A 15,913-nucleotide genomic window follows, 5' to 3' on the forward strand; every position below is an offset into this window, starting at 1 on the left:
CCAACCCCATTCTCCTGCCTTTTCCCATAACTTTTGGTGCTCTGACTAATCAAGAACCTATCAACCTCTGCTTTCACTTTACCCAGTGACTTGGTCTCCTCACCCATCTGAGGCAATGAATTCCAGAGATCACCACCTACTTGCTAAAGAAATTCCATCTCATCTCTGTTCTAAAGTGACGTCCCTCTATTCTGAGGGTCTGCCCTCTGGCCCTAGACTCCCCACTAGAGGAACCATCCTCTCCACATCCATTTTATCTAGGCCTTTCACTCTTTGGCATTTTTCAATGAGATCCCTCCCTTGTCCTTCTAACCTCCAATGAGTACAGGCTCAATGCCACAAAATAATCCTCGTACTTTAACCCGTTCATTCCCAAGATCTTTCTCATAAACCTTCTCTGGACTCTCTCCAAGACCAGCACGTTATTTCTTAGATATGGGTCTCAAGAGAGTTCACAGTACTCCAAAGACATACAAATTGCAAAGCTTTAAAGTCTAGCTGCTTGTGCCTTTCAGTATTCAGTAGGTTTTATTGAGATAGCCCCTCATTCTTCTAAACACGGTGAGTACAGGCCATTCCACCTTCCTCATATGAGGCTCAATGAGTCTGCCTGTGAGCCGGATTACTCTATGACGCTACATTACTCTTCCCCATGATGGATCTAAATTTAGCTGGATTTATTTTGCAGTTCATGAGCCAGCCTTAATGCCAAGTGCCATTCCTAGTTTACAATTACCCATCACCACTCAGACACCACCAAGCTGACAAAAGCACAAGAGATTCTGCAGATGCTAGAATTCCAGAGTAACACACACAAGATGCTGGAGGAACTCAGCAGGTCAGGCAGCATTCATGGAAAGGAATAAAGAGTCGATGTTTAGCGCCAAGACCCTTTGGCAGGGAGGCAGACAGGAGTGAGACAGATCACCTGGTTGAGTGGTGTTGCAACAACAACCTTGCGCTCAACATCAGTAAGCCCCAATTGATTGCAGTCTTTGGGAAAGGTAGGTTGAAGGAATACACACCAGCCCTCATAGAATATAGAAGATAGATCAGTACAACACAGGAACAGGCCCGTCAGCCCACAATGTTGTGCGGAACCAGCTACAAAGTAAATCAAAGAACCCCAAAACGAATCCCTCTTATCTACACAATGTCTATATCTCTCCATCTTCCTCATATTCATGTGCCTATCTAAATGTCTCTTAAAAGCCTCTAATGTATTTGCCTCTTCCACCATACCAGGCAGTACATTCCAGGCATTCACCACTCTATGAGTGAAAAAAAAATAACCCCCACATCTCCTTTGAAACTAATCCCTCTCACCTTCAATGCATGCCCTCTGGTATTAGTCATCTCTACCCTGGGAAAATTATACTCACTGTCTACTCTATCTATGCCTCTCATAATCTTATAAACCTCTATCAGATCTCCCCCCAAGCCTCCTCCACTCCAGAGAAAACCATCCAAGTTTGTCCAGCCTCTCATGATAGCACCTGCCCACTAAATCAGGCAGCATCCCGGTAAACGTCTTCTGCACCTTCTCCAAAGCCTCGACATCCTTCCCATAGTGGGGCGACCAGAACTGTACGCAATACTCCAGATGTGGCCCGACCAGAATTTTATAAAATTGCAACATAACCTCTTGACTTTTGAACTCAGTGCCTTGACTAATAAAAACAAGCATTCCATAAGCCTTCTTAACCACCCTATCGACCTGTGTCAGCACTTTCAAGAAGATATGAACTTGGATCCCAAGATCTCTCTACTCAGCAACATTGTTAAGGGTCTTTCCCTTAACAGTGTACTGTCTCCTTGCATTTGCCCTGCTGAGGTGCAACATCTCACATTTATCTGGGTTAAACTCCATCTGCTATATCTTAGCCCTTATCTGCAACTGATCTGTATGGTGCTGTATCCTTTGCCAGTCTCCAACACTATCCACAACTCTATCAATCTTGATATCATCTGCAAATTTTCTAACCCACCCATCTACGTTTTCATCCAGGTCATTTATATGCATTGCAAACAGCAGAGGCCCCTGCACAGTTCCCTAGGGAACTCCGCTAATTACAGACCTCCAGCTTGAAACCTGGCATGCCACCAAATACTCTTGCAACTTTCTACAGATCTACCATAGAGAGCATCCTAACTGGTTGCATCACCATCTGGTATGGAGGGTCACTGTACAGAACCAGAAAAAACTGCAGAAAGTTGCAAACTCAAGTCAGCTCCATTATGGGCAGTGGTCTCCCCAGCATCAAGTACATCTTCAAAAGGCAATGCCTCAAAAAAGTGGCATCCATTATTGAGGACCCCCATCACCCAGGACATGCCCTCTTTTCGTTGCTATCATCACAGAGGAGGCATAGGAGGAGAAGACACACACAAGCCAAGTCAAGTCAAGCAAAGTCACTTTTTATTGTCATTTCGACCATAACTGCTGGTACAGTACAGTAAAAATGAGACAACGTTTTTCATGACCATGGTATTACATGACACAATACAAAAACTAGACTGAACTACGTGAAAGACAACACAGAAAAAAGAAAAAAAATCTACACTAGACTACGGACCTACCCAGGATTGCATGAAGTGCACAAAACAGTGCAGGCATTACAATAAATAATAAACAAGACAATAGGCACAGTAGAAGGCAGTAAGTTGGTGTCAGTCCAGGCTCTGGGTATTGAGGAGTCTGATAGCTTGGGGGAAGAAACTGTTACATAGTCTGGTTGTGAGAGCCCAAATGCTTCAGTTCCTTTTCCCAGATGGCAGGAGGGAGAAGAGTTTGTATGAGGGGTGCGTGAGGTCCTTCATAATGCTGTTTCCTTTGCGGATGCAGCGTGTAGTGTAAATGTCCGTAATGGCGGGAAGAGAGACCCTGATGATCTTCTCAGCTGACCTCATTATCCACTGTGGGGTCTTGCGATCCAAGATGGTGCAATTTCCGAACCAGGCAGTGATGCAGCTGCTCAGGATGCTCTCAATACAACCCCTGTAGAATGTGATGAGGATGGGGGTGGGAGATGGACTTTCCTCAGCCTTCGCAAAAAGTAAAGACGCTGCTGGGCTTTCTTTGCTATGGAGCTGGTGTTGAGGGACCAGATGAGATTCTCCGCCAGGTGAACACCAAGAAATTTGGTGCTCTTAACGATCTCTACTGAGGTGCCGTTGATGTTCAGCGGGGAGTGGTCGCTCTGTGCCCTCCTGAAGTCAACAACCATCTCTTCTGTTTTGTTCACATTCAGAGACAGGTTGTTGGCTCTGCACCAGTCCATTAGCCGCTGCACCTCCTCTCTGTATGCTGATTTGTCCTTCTTACTGATGAAAGGTTCAAAAGTACATTTAATGTCAGAGAAATGTATACAACATACGTCCTGAAATGTTTTTTCTTCACAAACATCCACAAAAACAGAGGAGTGCCCAAAGAATGAATGACAGTTGAATGTTAGAACCTCAAAGTACCCCCCCGCTCCCCTCCCTCCTGTGCATAGGCAGAGCAAGCAACGAACCCCCCTCCCCCCACCGGCAAAGAAAAGCATTGGCACCCGCCACCAAATGCTCAAGCGTGAGCAAAGCAATAGCAAAGACACAGACTTGCAGTTACCCCGAAGACTTTGCATTTCACCCGGTATACAACATACCAGAGGCTCTCTCTCTCTTCCTAATAAGGGAGAAGGAGGTGTCTCCATTTCCCTAGCGAGCGGGGAGCCATAACAAACAACTGACTGGTTTATGATGTTAAAAGTGTTACATCACTTTTATTTGAGCTCTGTGCCTGAAGATCTCAAAAATCTCTGAGCGCACTGTCGTAAATATTCCAACTCCCCCCGATGACACACGGGTCTCCTGCCTTGACGCCAACCCTCAATCTACTCATCTCCAGAGCCCCGAGATCCTAGGCTTCCAAATCTGAGCTGGACTCTTAGGCTGAGCTCTTGGTGTGCCGAACAACAATGGCCGGTTACAAAACCCTGAGAGCGGGTCCCATTCCCGCAAAGAACCAAAGCCTGCGTGTAACTCCAGGTCAGGGTCTTCAAAAGAACCCAGAAAGGGAAAAATAAAGATATTAAATGTGGAAATAGAGCTGCTACTGAAGAGGCAAGCAAAGGCGTTGCTGTTTAACGCCATCATTACTCCACTCCAGCTCTTTACAGAATGTTCGGACAGATTTTTGTTTTATTGTTGCCCCCCGAAGACTTTTGTTAGCGTGTCTGAGTAACAATAACACAAACCAGGGTGTTCACCGAGGATACCAGTGGAAAGTGGAGACACAGAGTGCCTGGATTCACTGTCAAAGCAACGGCATTCATAAAGCAAAGTCAGCCCGTGTTCATCATCATTAACAGCCTGCTTCTACACTCAGTGTCTCCTTACTAAGTACCCCCTGTGCCTAATAAAGTGGTCGCTGAGTGCATGATTCTGGTCTTCTGCTGCTGTATCCCATCTACAGCAAGGTTTGACATATTGTACATTCAGAGATACTCCTCTGCACATCACTGATTTAGCAAGTGGTTATTTGTGTAACTGTCATCTTCCCATCAGCTTGAACCAGTCTGACCATTCTCCACCAGGATGGATCGGCAGTAAGGAAAGCGAATGCTATTTGGCATTCATTTCAAGAGAAATAGTATACAAGAGTAAGCAGGAGTTGATGAGGCTCTGTGGGGCACTGGTGAGATCTCATTTGGAACACCGTGTGGAGTTTTGGGCCCCCTATCTTAGAAGGGATGTACTGATGTTGGAGAGAGTTCAGAGAAGATTTACGAGGATGATTCCTGGAATGCAGGGGGCTAACATTGAGGAGTGTTTGTCGGCTCTTGGACTGTATTCATTAGAGTAATGAAGAATGAGGGGGATCTCATAGAAAGATTTTGAATGCTGAAAGGGTTGGACAGAGTAGATGAAGAAAGGCTGTTTGGTGTGTGAGTCCAGGACAGGAGGCCACAGTCTTAGAATTAGAGGGTACCCGTTTAAAACAGAGATAAGGAGAAATTCTTTTAGACAGAGGGTCGTGGATTTATGAAATTCATTGCCACATACATGTGTGGAGGCCCAATCATTGAGGGTGTTTAAGAAGAAGATTGATAGGTATCTAATTAGTCAGGGTATCAAGGTATATGGGGAAAAAGCCGGAATTTAGAACTAGATGGGAGAATAGTTTAGCTCATGGTTGAGTAGCGGAGCAGACTCGATGGGCCGAATGGCCTACTTCTGCTCCTTTGTCTTGTGATCTTTGACTTCTTTCATAAGCAAGGCACTGGATTATTTTCACTTTTCACACCATCCTCTGTAAATACTAGACTGTTGTGCATGAAAACCTAGGAGATCAGCAATTTCTGAGATACTCAAACCACCCCATCTGGCACCAACAATCAATCCATGGTCAAAGTTACTTAAATGCCATTTCTTCCCTATTCTGATTCTCTTGAACCTCTTGACTATCCCTGCATGCTTTTAAGCAACACACACAAAACGCTGGTGGAACGCAGCAGGCCAGGCAGCATCTATAGGGAGAAGTACAGTCGACTGTGCTTCTCCCTATAGGTGCTGCCTGGCCTGCTGCGTTCCACCAGCATTTTGTGTGTGTTGCTTGAATTTCCAGCATCTGCAGAATTCCTTGTGTTTATACTTCTAAGCATTGAGTTGTTGCCACGTGATTGGCTGGTTAGATATTTTCATTGACGAACCCGTGACCAGGTGTACCTAATAAAGTGGCTGCTGAGAGTATTTAAGAGGAAAACAGCCCCAGTCACCAGTTTCCAATGTGAGTGAGTTGTCTGAATCCTCTAGTTGAATAAATTTGAAGAGAATCCTTTTGTGAGAAATGCAAGCTATTGTTAAATATTTTTGCTTGACAGACAAGATGACTAACCATTAGTAAATTACATGCATCACTGTGCTAATGAGACAGAGTATGGCTCATTTGTACAGAGGCTGCTGACTCGTTAGATAAAGTCCTTTGTTTGAACTTAATCCTTCTTTTTTATTTATTCTTGGTTAAAAATAAAGCTCCCCCATACATGATAATTCAACATCTCGAGACAAGTTTTTTAATCTCCTGCAGTCTGCTTGTTTTCTAAACCTGAGCTGGATATGTTAACTACTCAGTGCCACTTTCTTGATATTAACTCTTTTGACACTTTGGCACTAGAATGTCACGCTAGTGGAGCGGCTAGCACAATGCTATTACAGCTCAGGGTATCAGAGTTCGGAGTTCAATTCCAGTGCCGTCTGTAAGGAGCTTGTACATTCTTCCCGTGACCACGTAGGTTTCCTCTGGGTGCTCCGGTTTCCACCCACGTTCTAAAAACATACTGGTTAGTAGATTAATTGGTCATTGTAAATTGCCCTGTTATTAAGCTAGGGTTGCAACTAGAGGTCATGGGTTAAGGATGAAAGGTGAGAAGTATAAGGAGAACATGAGGGGAAACTTCTTCACTCAGAGGGTCGTGAGAATGTGGAATGAGCTGCCAGTTCAAGTGGTGTATGCCAGCACAATTTCAATATTTAAAAGAAGTTTGGATAATTACATGGATGATTGGGGTATGGAGGGCTATGGTCCCGGTGCAGATTGATGGGACTAAGCAGTTTAAAGCACTCCACATGGTCTGGATGAAATTTGTGTGCTGTACTTTTCTATGACTCTAAATAGGTGGGTTGCTTGGCAATACAGCTTGTTGTGCAGGAAGGGCCTGGTCCACGCTGTATCTTTTAATAAAATAAAAAAAATAACTTTGTTAGTCTGTTACCATCCATCAGATTCCTCACAAGATCTGTTTAGGAAGAACAGTCACTGCTCGGGGCAACACTTGAACTTGTGATTCAACAGGATCTGAGACAAGCCCTACTCTTGACTTGAGTTTATAAAATTAGGCTGGCTCAGGGAGGAAATGTATTGGAGAAGCCAAATTTCAGCAGAGATCCACTTCCTCCAAGTGAAAGCAGAGTAAATTCCACCTACAAAGCTTCAAAGGTTCAAAGTTTCATTTAATATCAAAGTATATACCCATGTACAACTCTGAGATGCGTCTTCTCCAGATAGCCATGAAACAAAGAAAAATCATGAAAGTTCTTCAGAGGGAAACATCAACCACCCCCACACAACAAAAAATGGCAACCCAATCGTCAACCCCCAAACCATCCTCCCCCCCCACACAAAAAAAACACAACCAGAACATCAACCCCAGACCCAGAAACACAAGAACAGCCACTTCCTAAACACCCGCCCCTGCACAGAAAAGCTAACAGAATGCTACAAGAATACCAGTCCAAATCCCTTCCCCTCGCAAAGCAAAACAGAAAGGAATGGGTGAGAAGATAGAATATAGAAATCATAAATCTGAAACAGGCCACAATCCATAAGCACAGTAGTACAATCCATAACTGAAGGACGACAATAACATCCTCCGACATCATCAAGAGAGAGACACCACATGAACCCAGACACCTACCCGCCTGCCTCAGTAAGCTGAGACCCTCTCAACAACTATCCAGTGTATCTTGGTTTGCTGAGGTGATAGCTTCACAGTCGACTAGTCCTGTGATATGAGCGTAAACTGGCGGGACCTATATTTTGTCCTCTGTGAACATGGTTTGTGACACCTCACTTTCATTGTAAACAATGATTTGAGTTGTTTTCCTCTTAAATTGAAGTGATCGGTAGTTATTTTAATGCAACCAAATAGGGGCAACAGTGTTTCTCAGTGGCTGATCTCCAGTGAGATGAAGCCAATTACCCATCTCTCTTCCTCATACCCACACATGCATGCACATGCACACGCACACACATGGACAGGAATGTTCAAACATATAGATGTACTCATAGACAAACATGCAAGATACTCGTGTATGGCAGACACGGAGATTATTTTATTTAGAGATGCAGCATGATAACAGGCCTTTACGATCCAACAAGCCTGTGTCAGCCAGTTAACCTATGACTTAATTATTTATTTAGAGATACAGCTTGAAACAGGCCCCTCCAGCACCACCCATTTACCCCTAACCCAATCACAAGACAATTCACAATGGCCTATTAACCTACCAACCAGTACGTCTTTGAAATGTGGGAGGAAACGGAAGCAACCAGAGGAAACCCACGTTGTCATGTGTGGTGATATGATGTGTAAGACCGTGATTGGAGAGAGTTCTGAGCATGCGCAGGGATGATAGAAAGATCAAGAAACATGGTATTGTAAAAACATTGTGATTGTTGTTAAATAAAAGTTCTATTTGAGACAGAGAAGATGGTTCTTTATTATTAACCCACGGTAACTATGAATATAAAGAACACAACATCATGGGGAGGGATGACGTACACACTCCTTACAGACAGTGGCGGAAATGTACCTGGGCCTTTGGCATTGGAATAGTGTTACCTTAACCACTACGCTTCCATATCACTACAAGACTAAATGCCCTACACACATAAACACAAAACGCGTACACACACACCTAAATTTAAACACATGACCATGCACATATGCACGCAGAGCCACATGCCTATGCACACATACATCGCACACATGTAGATGTAAATACATATTACACAATGAAAAATATGACTAGAAAAGCAATTCATAGGCTGTAAAAAACCTGGGGATGTTGTGAAAGCACAATTGCTCTTCCTTTATCTGTAGACAGATGGGTCTGAGCAGCTTCACACGTTGCCCTTTGAGTCTGAGATCAACGTCTTGAATCCGGCCCAGTGTACTGTAAGAGAATTAAAAGCCTCCCTCACACTGCCAGCTGTGAAGTATCAACGTGAATCAACTGTTGGCAGACCAAGCCTGGTTTCTAATGGGCACCAGTTCCCAGAGCAGAACTGGCCATAATGCTGTTCAAATTATTACCAAATTATGTCCCTTACTCTCAGCCCTTGTCAGCAGGTGGTGTGAAAAATGGAAGCAGGCTCGGCGGATGCTGGAGATTTCCTCATAAAAGGTCAGTGTAAAGTCACAATGGGGCAGGGTTTGCTCACTGAAAGTCAACATGTTGAAATCCATTTCCATTTGCTGCAGAAGTTTCTTTCAGATGTTAAGCATTTGTGTTATTTTTGGTTTTTCATGTTGGAACAGGTCAGTTGATATATTTTTGTTTTGATGCAAACTCTGGCACCAAGTTGACCTGTGGACATGCTGAATATCGTATCAACGTTCAAATCAGATTCATTTAGTTATTTATTACGTATTCATCAAAACGTACAATGAAATGTGTCACTTGTGTTAACAACCAATACACCTGAGGGTGTGCTGTCAGCAGCCCGCTGACTCCACCACACATTACAATGCCAAAATAGCAGGTCCACAATGCTTGGCAGTACAACACAGAGCACAAAAGCAACAAAACAACAACAGCAAAATCCAGACCCGTTCTTCCTTCCCTCCTGCACAAATTTACAATCCTTTAACCCCAGGAAAACCCTCCTGTGGACTGGCACTCAGGCCTACAGACACAGGGCTTCAATCTCCCCCGTGGAGATTAGCAGATTTAGCTCCATCAAATTGGTCTTGACTTCCAGAATTCCGATTGGTCCTCAAGCATCGATCCTTGACATCAATGCCAGGGCATGCTGATCAGCAAACACCAGGCCCCAAAATCTTGAATCGCCAATCGCAGGAACCTGAACATCAGGCCTCAAGTTGATTCACGGACCTGGGGAGTCACAGGAGCTCACTTCTCTGGCCTGCAGAGAATTCCGATTCTGGAATCCACTGATAGTATGCCTACATGGGAGGAGGTGGACCCTTGTTCACTCTCAGCCACTTTGACATTTGATATCTGATATCCAGCCTTGGATGGCCCATGTTCCTGTTGCGAACAAGAAGCAGAGACTTAGACTCGGGTCCGACCTCCAATTCCCCCGCATTTCTGTTCCTGAAACCCTAACCTGAAGCCTAGCTCCCCTCTCTGTCCCCAAAAGCACCTTTACAAACCTAACAAACAACTAAACCAAAGCCAGGACTCAGTGGAGGTCTCATCATTCAGTCTTGCACCAGGTAACAGTGTGGTCAGATGCAAGACAATTATTGCACCGATGCTTTAAAACTTACATATCAATATTTACAACCTTCTACAGATGTGCAATAGAGGGGATCCTAACAAGCTGAATCACTGCGTGGAGTGGAAACTGTACTGTGGCGGAGAGAAAAGCTTTACAATGGGGAGTCAAAACATCACCGGCACCACCCTACCCACATCAAGGGCAGATATATAAAAAGGTGCAGGAAAAAAGCCAATAACATCATAAAGGATCCCACCCACCCTGCCCATGGACTGGTTGTCCCACTCCCGTCAGGGAGGAGGCTACGTAGCATCTATGCCAGGATCATCTGACTCAAAAACAGTTCCATTCCCCAAGTAGAGAGGCTGATCAACACCTCCACCCACTAACCCACCCGTCAACATTCCCATCAACCACCACTTTATCATTTACTGTCAGAATCACCTTATGTACAGACACTCTTGTGCCTAATATCACTCTATAAACATTCATTCAATCTACAGTTTGTATATGAGCTATCTTAAGTATTTATATTTATTGTGCTCTTTACCTTACTGTGTTTTTTTTACGCTGCATTGGATCTGGAATAACAATCATTTCATTCGCCTTTACAATCACGTACTGGAAATGTCATTAAACAATCTTGAATCTTGAATGTTGAGTCTCAGTACAGTGTACGATCAATTATTCAGGTATTCAAAATGTACAATCATTTTGGAATTGGATTTTGTTTATCATTGTCATTTGTGCCGGGATACACTCAAACCCTTTTGTTTTTGTGCCATCTGGACGGGTCACTGTGACAGTTAAAAAGAAAGCAGTGTTAGAAAGAAGTGCAGTGCAGGTTGTGAAACAAGGTGCGAGGGCCATGACAAGCCCGACTGCAAGATCAGATGTTCATTGTTTTTGAATATGGCAGCTCTGGTCAAAAATCTGTTAAGAACAGGGTAGAAGCTGCCCCCTCCAAGAGGATCACAAGCTTGTCGTAGGGTTTGGAGTCTTGCGTGCCTCAGTGACCCAGAGAACTATGCTGACTTTACGTGTTGGCTCTTGCTAGGGTCACTCATGCCAAACAGGTCAAAGGGTAGAGGACAGACTACGAGTGGTTCACCGGTCGTTGAGATTTGGGGGTTCAGCTCAGGTATAACAATCCTGACTGGTAAAACAAAACTGTTACGGGAAGAGCAATGAAGAACCCATCTAGATCTGAGAGTGATGATATTCCTGAATCGCCACCTGGGACTTACATGACTGACAGTGTTAAAAACCAAGAGGAAGCTACTGGCCTGATGAAAGAAGCCCGGAACACCATCAGAGATGGAGGACCATCATTGTTGCCCTAGATGCCAGAGACATTGAGACCACACCTGGAGTATTGTGTACAGTTTTGGTCTCCAGGGTTAAGGAAGGACATCCTGGCTGTAGAGGAAGTGCAGCGTAGATTCACGAGGTTAATTCCTGGGATGTCTGGACTAACTTATGCAGAGAGGTTAGAGGGACTGGTCTTGTACACGCTGGAATTAAGGAGATTGAGAGGGGATCTGATTGAAACATATAAGATTATTAAGGGATTGGACAAGATAAAGGCAGAAAATATGTTCCAGATGCTGGGAGAGTCCAGTATCAGAGGGCATGGTTTGAGAATAAGGGGTAGGTCAGTTAGGACAGAGTTAAGGAAAAACTTCTTCTCCCAGAGAGTTGTGAGGGTCTGGAATGCACTGCCTCGGAAGGTAGTGGAGGTCAATTCTCTGGATGCTTTCAAGAAGGAGCTAGATAGGTATCTTATGGATAGGGGAATCAAGGGATATGGGGACAAGGCAGGAACCGGGTATTGATAGTAGATGACCAGCCATGATCTCAAAATGGCAGTGCAGGCTCGAAGGGCCGAATGGTCTACTTCTGCACCTATTGTCTATTATCTATTATGGGGAGTAAATTAGTGAGAAGCTGGAGAAGAAGGAAGCTGATAGGATAGGAGAGTGGACCTTAGGAGGAAGGGAAGGAAGAGGGAACCCGGGGAAGTAATAGGCAGGAGAGGAGTGATAAAATATCAGAGTTGGGGGGTGGGGAAGGAACTTGTTTACCGGAAGGAGAAATCAACATTCATTCCATTAGGTTGGAGATGGAATATAGGGTGTTGCTCCTCTACCCTGAGGGTGGCCTCATCTTGGCACAAGGGAAGGCCAAAGACCGACACATCGGAACGGGAATGGAATCAGAGTTATTTATTTATCACATGTACATTGAAGCATATAGGGAAATGCATATTCTGTGCTATCAAGCAACATAGCATTCCCACAATGCTCAGCACACACACACACACACACACACACACACACACACACACACACACACACCTTTTATGGCAAATGCATCTTATCTTAAATAAGGAGGGCCACTATTCCAAGGGTGGCCTCCCCAAGCCCCATATCACTTGTATTCTGATATTCTAATCCTCTATTATTTCCATTGCCAACTGAAAAGTGCAGGACTTTAATCAGCCCGGATGAGGTTCCCTACCCAAGACGTTGACCATCCCTTTGCCTTCAGAGATTCCACCTAACGAGTTCTAGTTCAATTTATTGTCAATCAACGTACAATGTATGCCACCTAATAAAAGAATGTTCCTCACAAAATAACACGGTGAGGTCCTCCGGCTGTTTGAGTTTTGCTCCATTTGCTTGTCGAACCATTTGCTTGTTGATTTTCATTGATCAAGGAATGAACATCAACCTTTTCCAGTCCATCACTATTTTATAAAACATTCTACTTTCCTATTTTAAACTCCATAGCCTGGTATTTTTCTCCATTGTATTCTATCTCCCATGTTCTTTCCCACTCACTTACTTGTCTTTATCCCCTTGAAACACACACAAAATGCCGAGGGAAGTCAGCAGGCCAGGCAGCATCTATGGAAAAAAGTACAGTTGACATTTTGGGCTGAGACCCTTCAGCGGGACATCCAGAGTGGTTTTTCTGTGAGCATTGCTTGAATTTCCAGCATTGCAGATTCTCACTTGTTTGTTACTTCATCCCCTTGAAGCCTCTTTACATCGTCCTCCCCCCTCACAGCCCCTCCTAGTTTTGTAACACTCTTGGAAATATGATACTTGGTTTCCTTGAGCAATTGTTGGTACAGATTGTGAATAACTGATAGCCAAGTGGTGGTCCCAGCATTACTTCAATATGCATAACCTGGAAATCTGAGGAAAAAAAACCTACAGTACCTCCACAGTTCTGTAATCCGCAGGCTGTCCCAACACATACTTAGGTCTGTTGATGGTTAATGCACACAACACATTTCACTGTATGTTTTGATGGACTAAATAACTGAATCTGAATTAGTCTGACTTGAACACTAATACAATATATAGCATGTTTGTGTATACTGTCAAATGAGGCAACATTTCTCTGGACCAGGGTGTAAAGCACAGTAGTACACGTAACACACATATAGCACACAATAAGTTAGAAAAATAAAGATAGAATCTACAGATGAATTACACATAAACAAAGTAAAGTGCATAAATTAAATATTGTAAGGTACAGGACAGATTAACCGGTGACACTTTGAATGCGACATGGCAATAATTCAGAAACCTACTGGCCTGTGGAAATTAGTTGTTTCTCATCCCGACCGTCCTTGTTTTTCTGCATCGGAGTCTCCTCCCTGATGGTAGAAAGTCAAAGAGGATGCTGGATGGATGGGTGGCACCCTTAATAATACTAAGGGCCCTGCGTACGCAGTGCTCCTGATTCGCATTGAAACAAGAACACCTATTTCCAAAATCAAAAATCAAAAATAACACAGATGATTAAAGTCTGAAGTGTAAACAGAAAATTCTAGAAGCATTCAGCATGTGTGGGAAAAGAACCATGAGTCTGACAGAAGGTCTTTGGCAATAAATATTCCCTCTGCTTCACTTTCCATGCATTCAGGAACAGCTTCTTCATCTCCCCCATTAGATTTCTGAATGGCCCATGAAACCCATGAACACTACCTTGCTATTCCTTCACTTTACACTATTTATTTATGCAACTTATGTAAAATATACATAACTTATACAAATCTCATGATGCATAAGTCAGCAATAATAAAGCTGATTTTAATTCTGATTGATGTTGTCTGACCTTCTGAATATTTCTAACACATTCTGTATTCAGAATTACTTTTAAATATTTGCAGTGTATACTTTACTTAAATATGATCATTTCAAGTTAATAAAATAACTACGTTCCTTACATGTGACGAACACCGGCAAATGTAAAGGGCCATAATATGATGCCACAAGGAAGTGATAAATTCAAAGCAACTCACACAAAACGCTGGAGGAACTCAGCATGTCAGGCAGCATCTATGGAAAAGAGTACAGTCAACGTTGCGGGCCAAGATACTGGCTGTTTATTCTTTTCCACAGATGCTACCTGGCCTTCTGAGTTCCTCCAGCATTTTGGGTGTGTTGCTTTGGATTTCCGGCATCAGCAGATTTTCTCATGTTTATGATAAATTCATAAATTGATATGGCATGGAAGCAGATTTTATGCAAGCAAACAAGTTCATTTGTTTAGCACTTTTCAAACACATGGCAGCTGAAAGTGCTTTATGTATGTAAAGAGGGTTTCTTCTTTTTGTTAACTAGCAGGAATGCTAATTTACTGATAACGAGAATGGTATTCCTTTGTAAACCAAATGGGGATTAATTTTCTTTCTTCTGAGTCTGTAAGCTTTTGTTGACGGGCTTTTGGGCAGATCGGCGCGAGGGGGTCGAGAGAGAGGACGCAATGCTCTAAGCTGGGCGAGGATCGGACCCCAAAGGGGGGTCCGAGGCCGGGAGATTCTCCGAGGAGGGGGGGGTTGAAGCTAGATGTGCTTGGTTGACCACTCGGAGGGTCCTGAGCTGTTTGGAGAGTCGAGGAGTTCGGAGGGTCCTGAGCTGTTTGGAGAGTCGAGGAGTTCGGAGGGTCCTGAGCTGTTTGGAGAGTCGAGGAGTTTGGAGGGTCCTGAGCTGTTTGGAGAGTCGAGGAGTTCGGAGGGTCCTGAGCTGCGAGTCAAGGAGTTCGGAGGGGATCGAATGGTGGCCAGAAGACTTCAGTAATTGAGCTCCAACGGTTGTGCACGAAGTGGTTTGGACTTTGATAAGTTTGGCGCCTTTTCTTTAATTTTCTCTTCATATATACTGTATCGTTATTAATCACTTAGTTATAGTAACCTTTATAAATTGTACTCATTTAATCGCATATGGTGTGCTGTCTGTTTTTGGGCGAGGCGGGGACATCACACAGCATCCACACCAGCTGATTACCCAGTTTGGCGGGGCCGAAGGCTGCTCCCCCTAGACGGGAACGAGCTGAGCGAGCCTGAGGCGACCCAGGATGTAGATGCTATTGTAACCCCCAGGGTCGCCTCAGGCTCGCTCAGCTCATTCTCGCCTAGGGGGAGCAGCCTTCGGCCCTGCCAAACTGGGTAATCAGCTGGTGTGGATGCTGTGTGATGTCCCCGCCTCGCCCAAAAACAGACAGCACACCATATGCGATTAAATGAGTACAATTTATAAAGGTTACTATAACTAAGTGATTAATAACGATACAGTATATATGAAGAGAAAATTAAAGAAAAGGCGCCAAACTTATCAAAGTCCAAACCACTTCGTGCACAACCGTTGGAGCTCAATTACTGAAGTCTTCTGGCCACCATTCGATCCCCTCCGAACTCCTTGACTCGCAGCTCAGGACCCTCCGAACTCCTCGACTCTCCAAACAGCTCAGGACCCTCCGAACTCCTCGACTCTCCAAACAGCTCAGGACCCTCCGAACTCCTCGACTCTCCAAACAGCTCAGGACCCTCCGAGTGGTCAACCAAGCACATCTAGCTTCAACCCCCCCCTCCTCGGAGAATCTCCCGGC

This window comes from Hypanus sabinus, chromosome 13 (assembly GCF_030144855.1).
Source record: "Hypanus sabinus isolate sHypSab1 chromosome 13, sHypSab1.hap1, whole genome shotgun sequence".
Taxonomy (NCBI): Eukaryota; Metazoa; Chordata; class Chondrichthyes; order Myliobatiformes; family Dasyatidae; genus Hypanus; species Hypanus sabinus.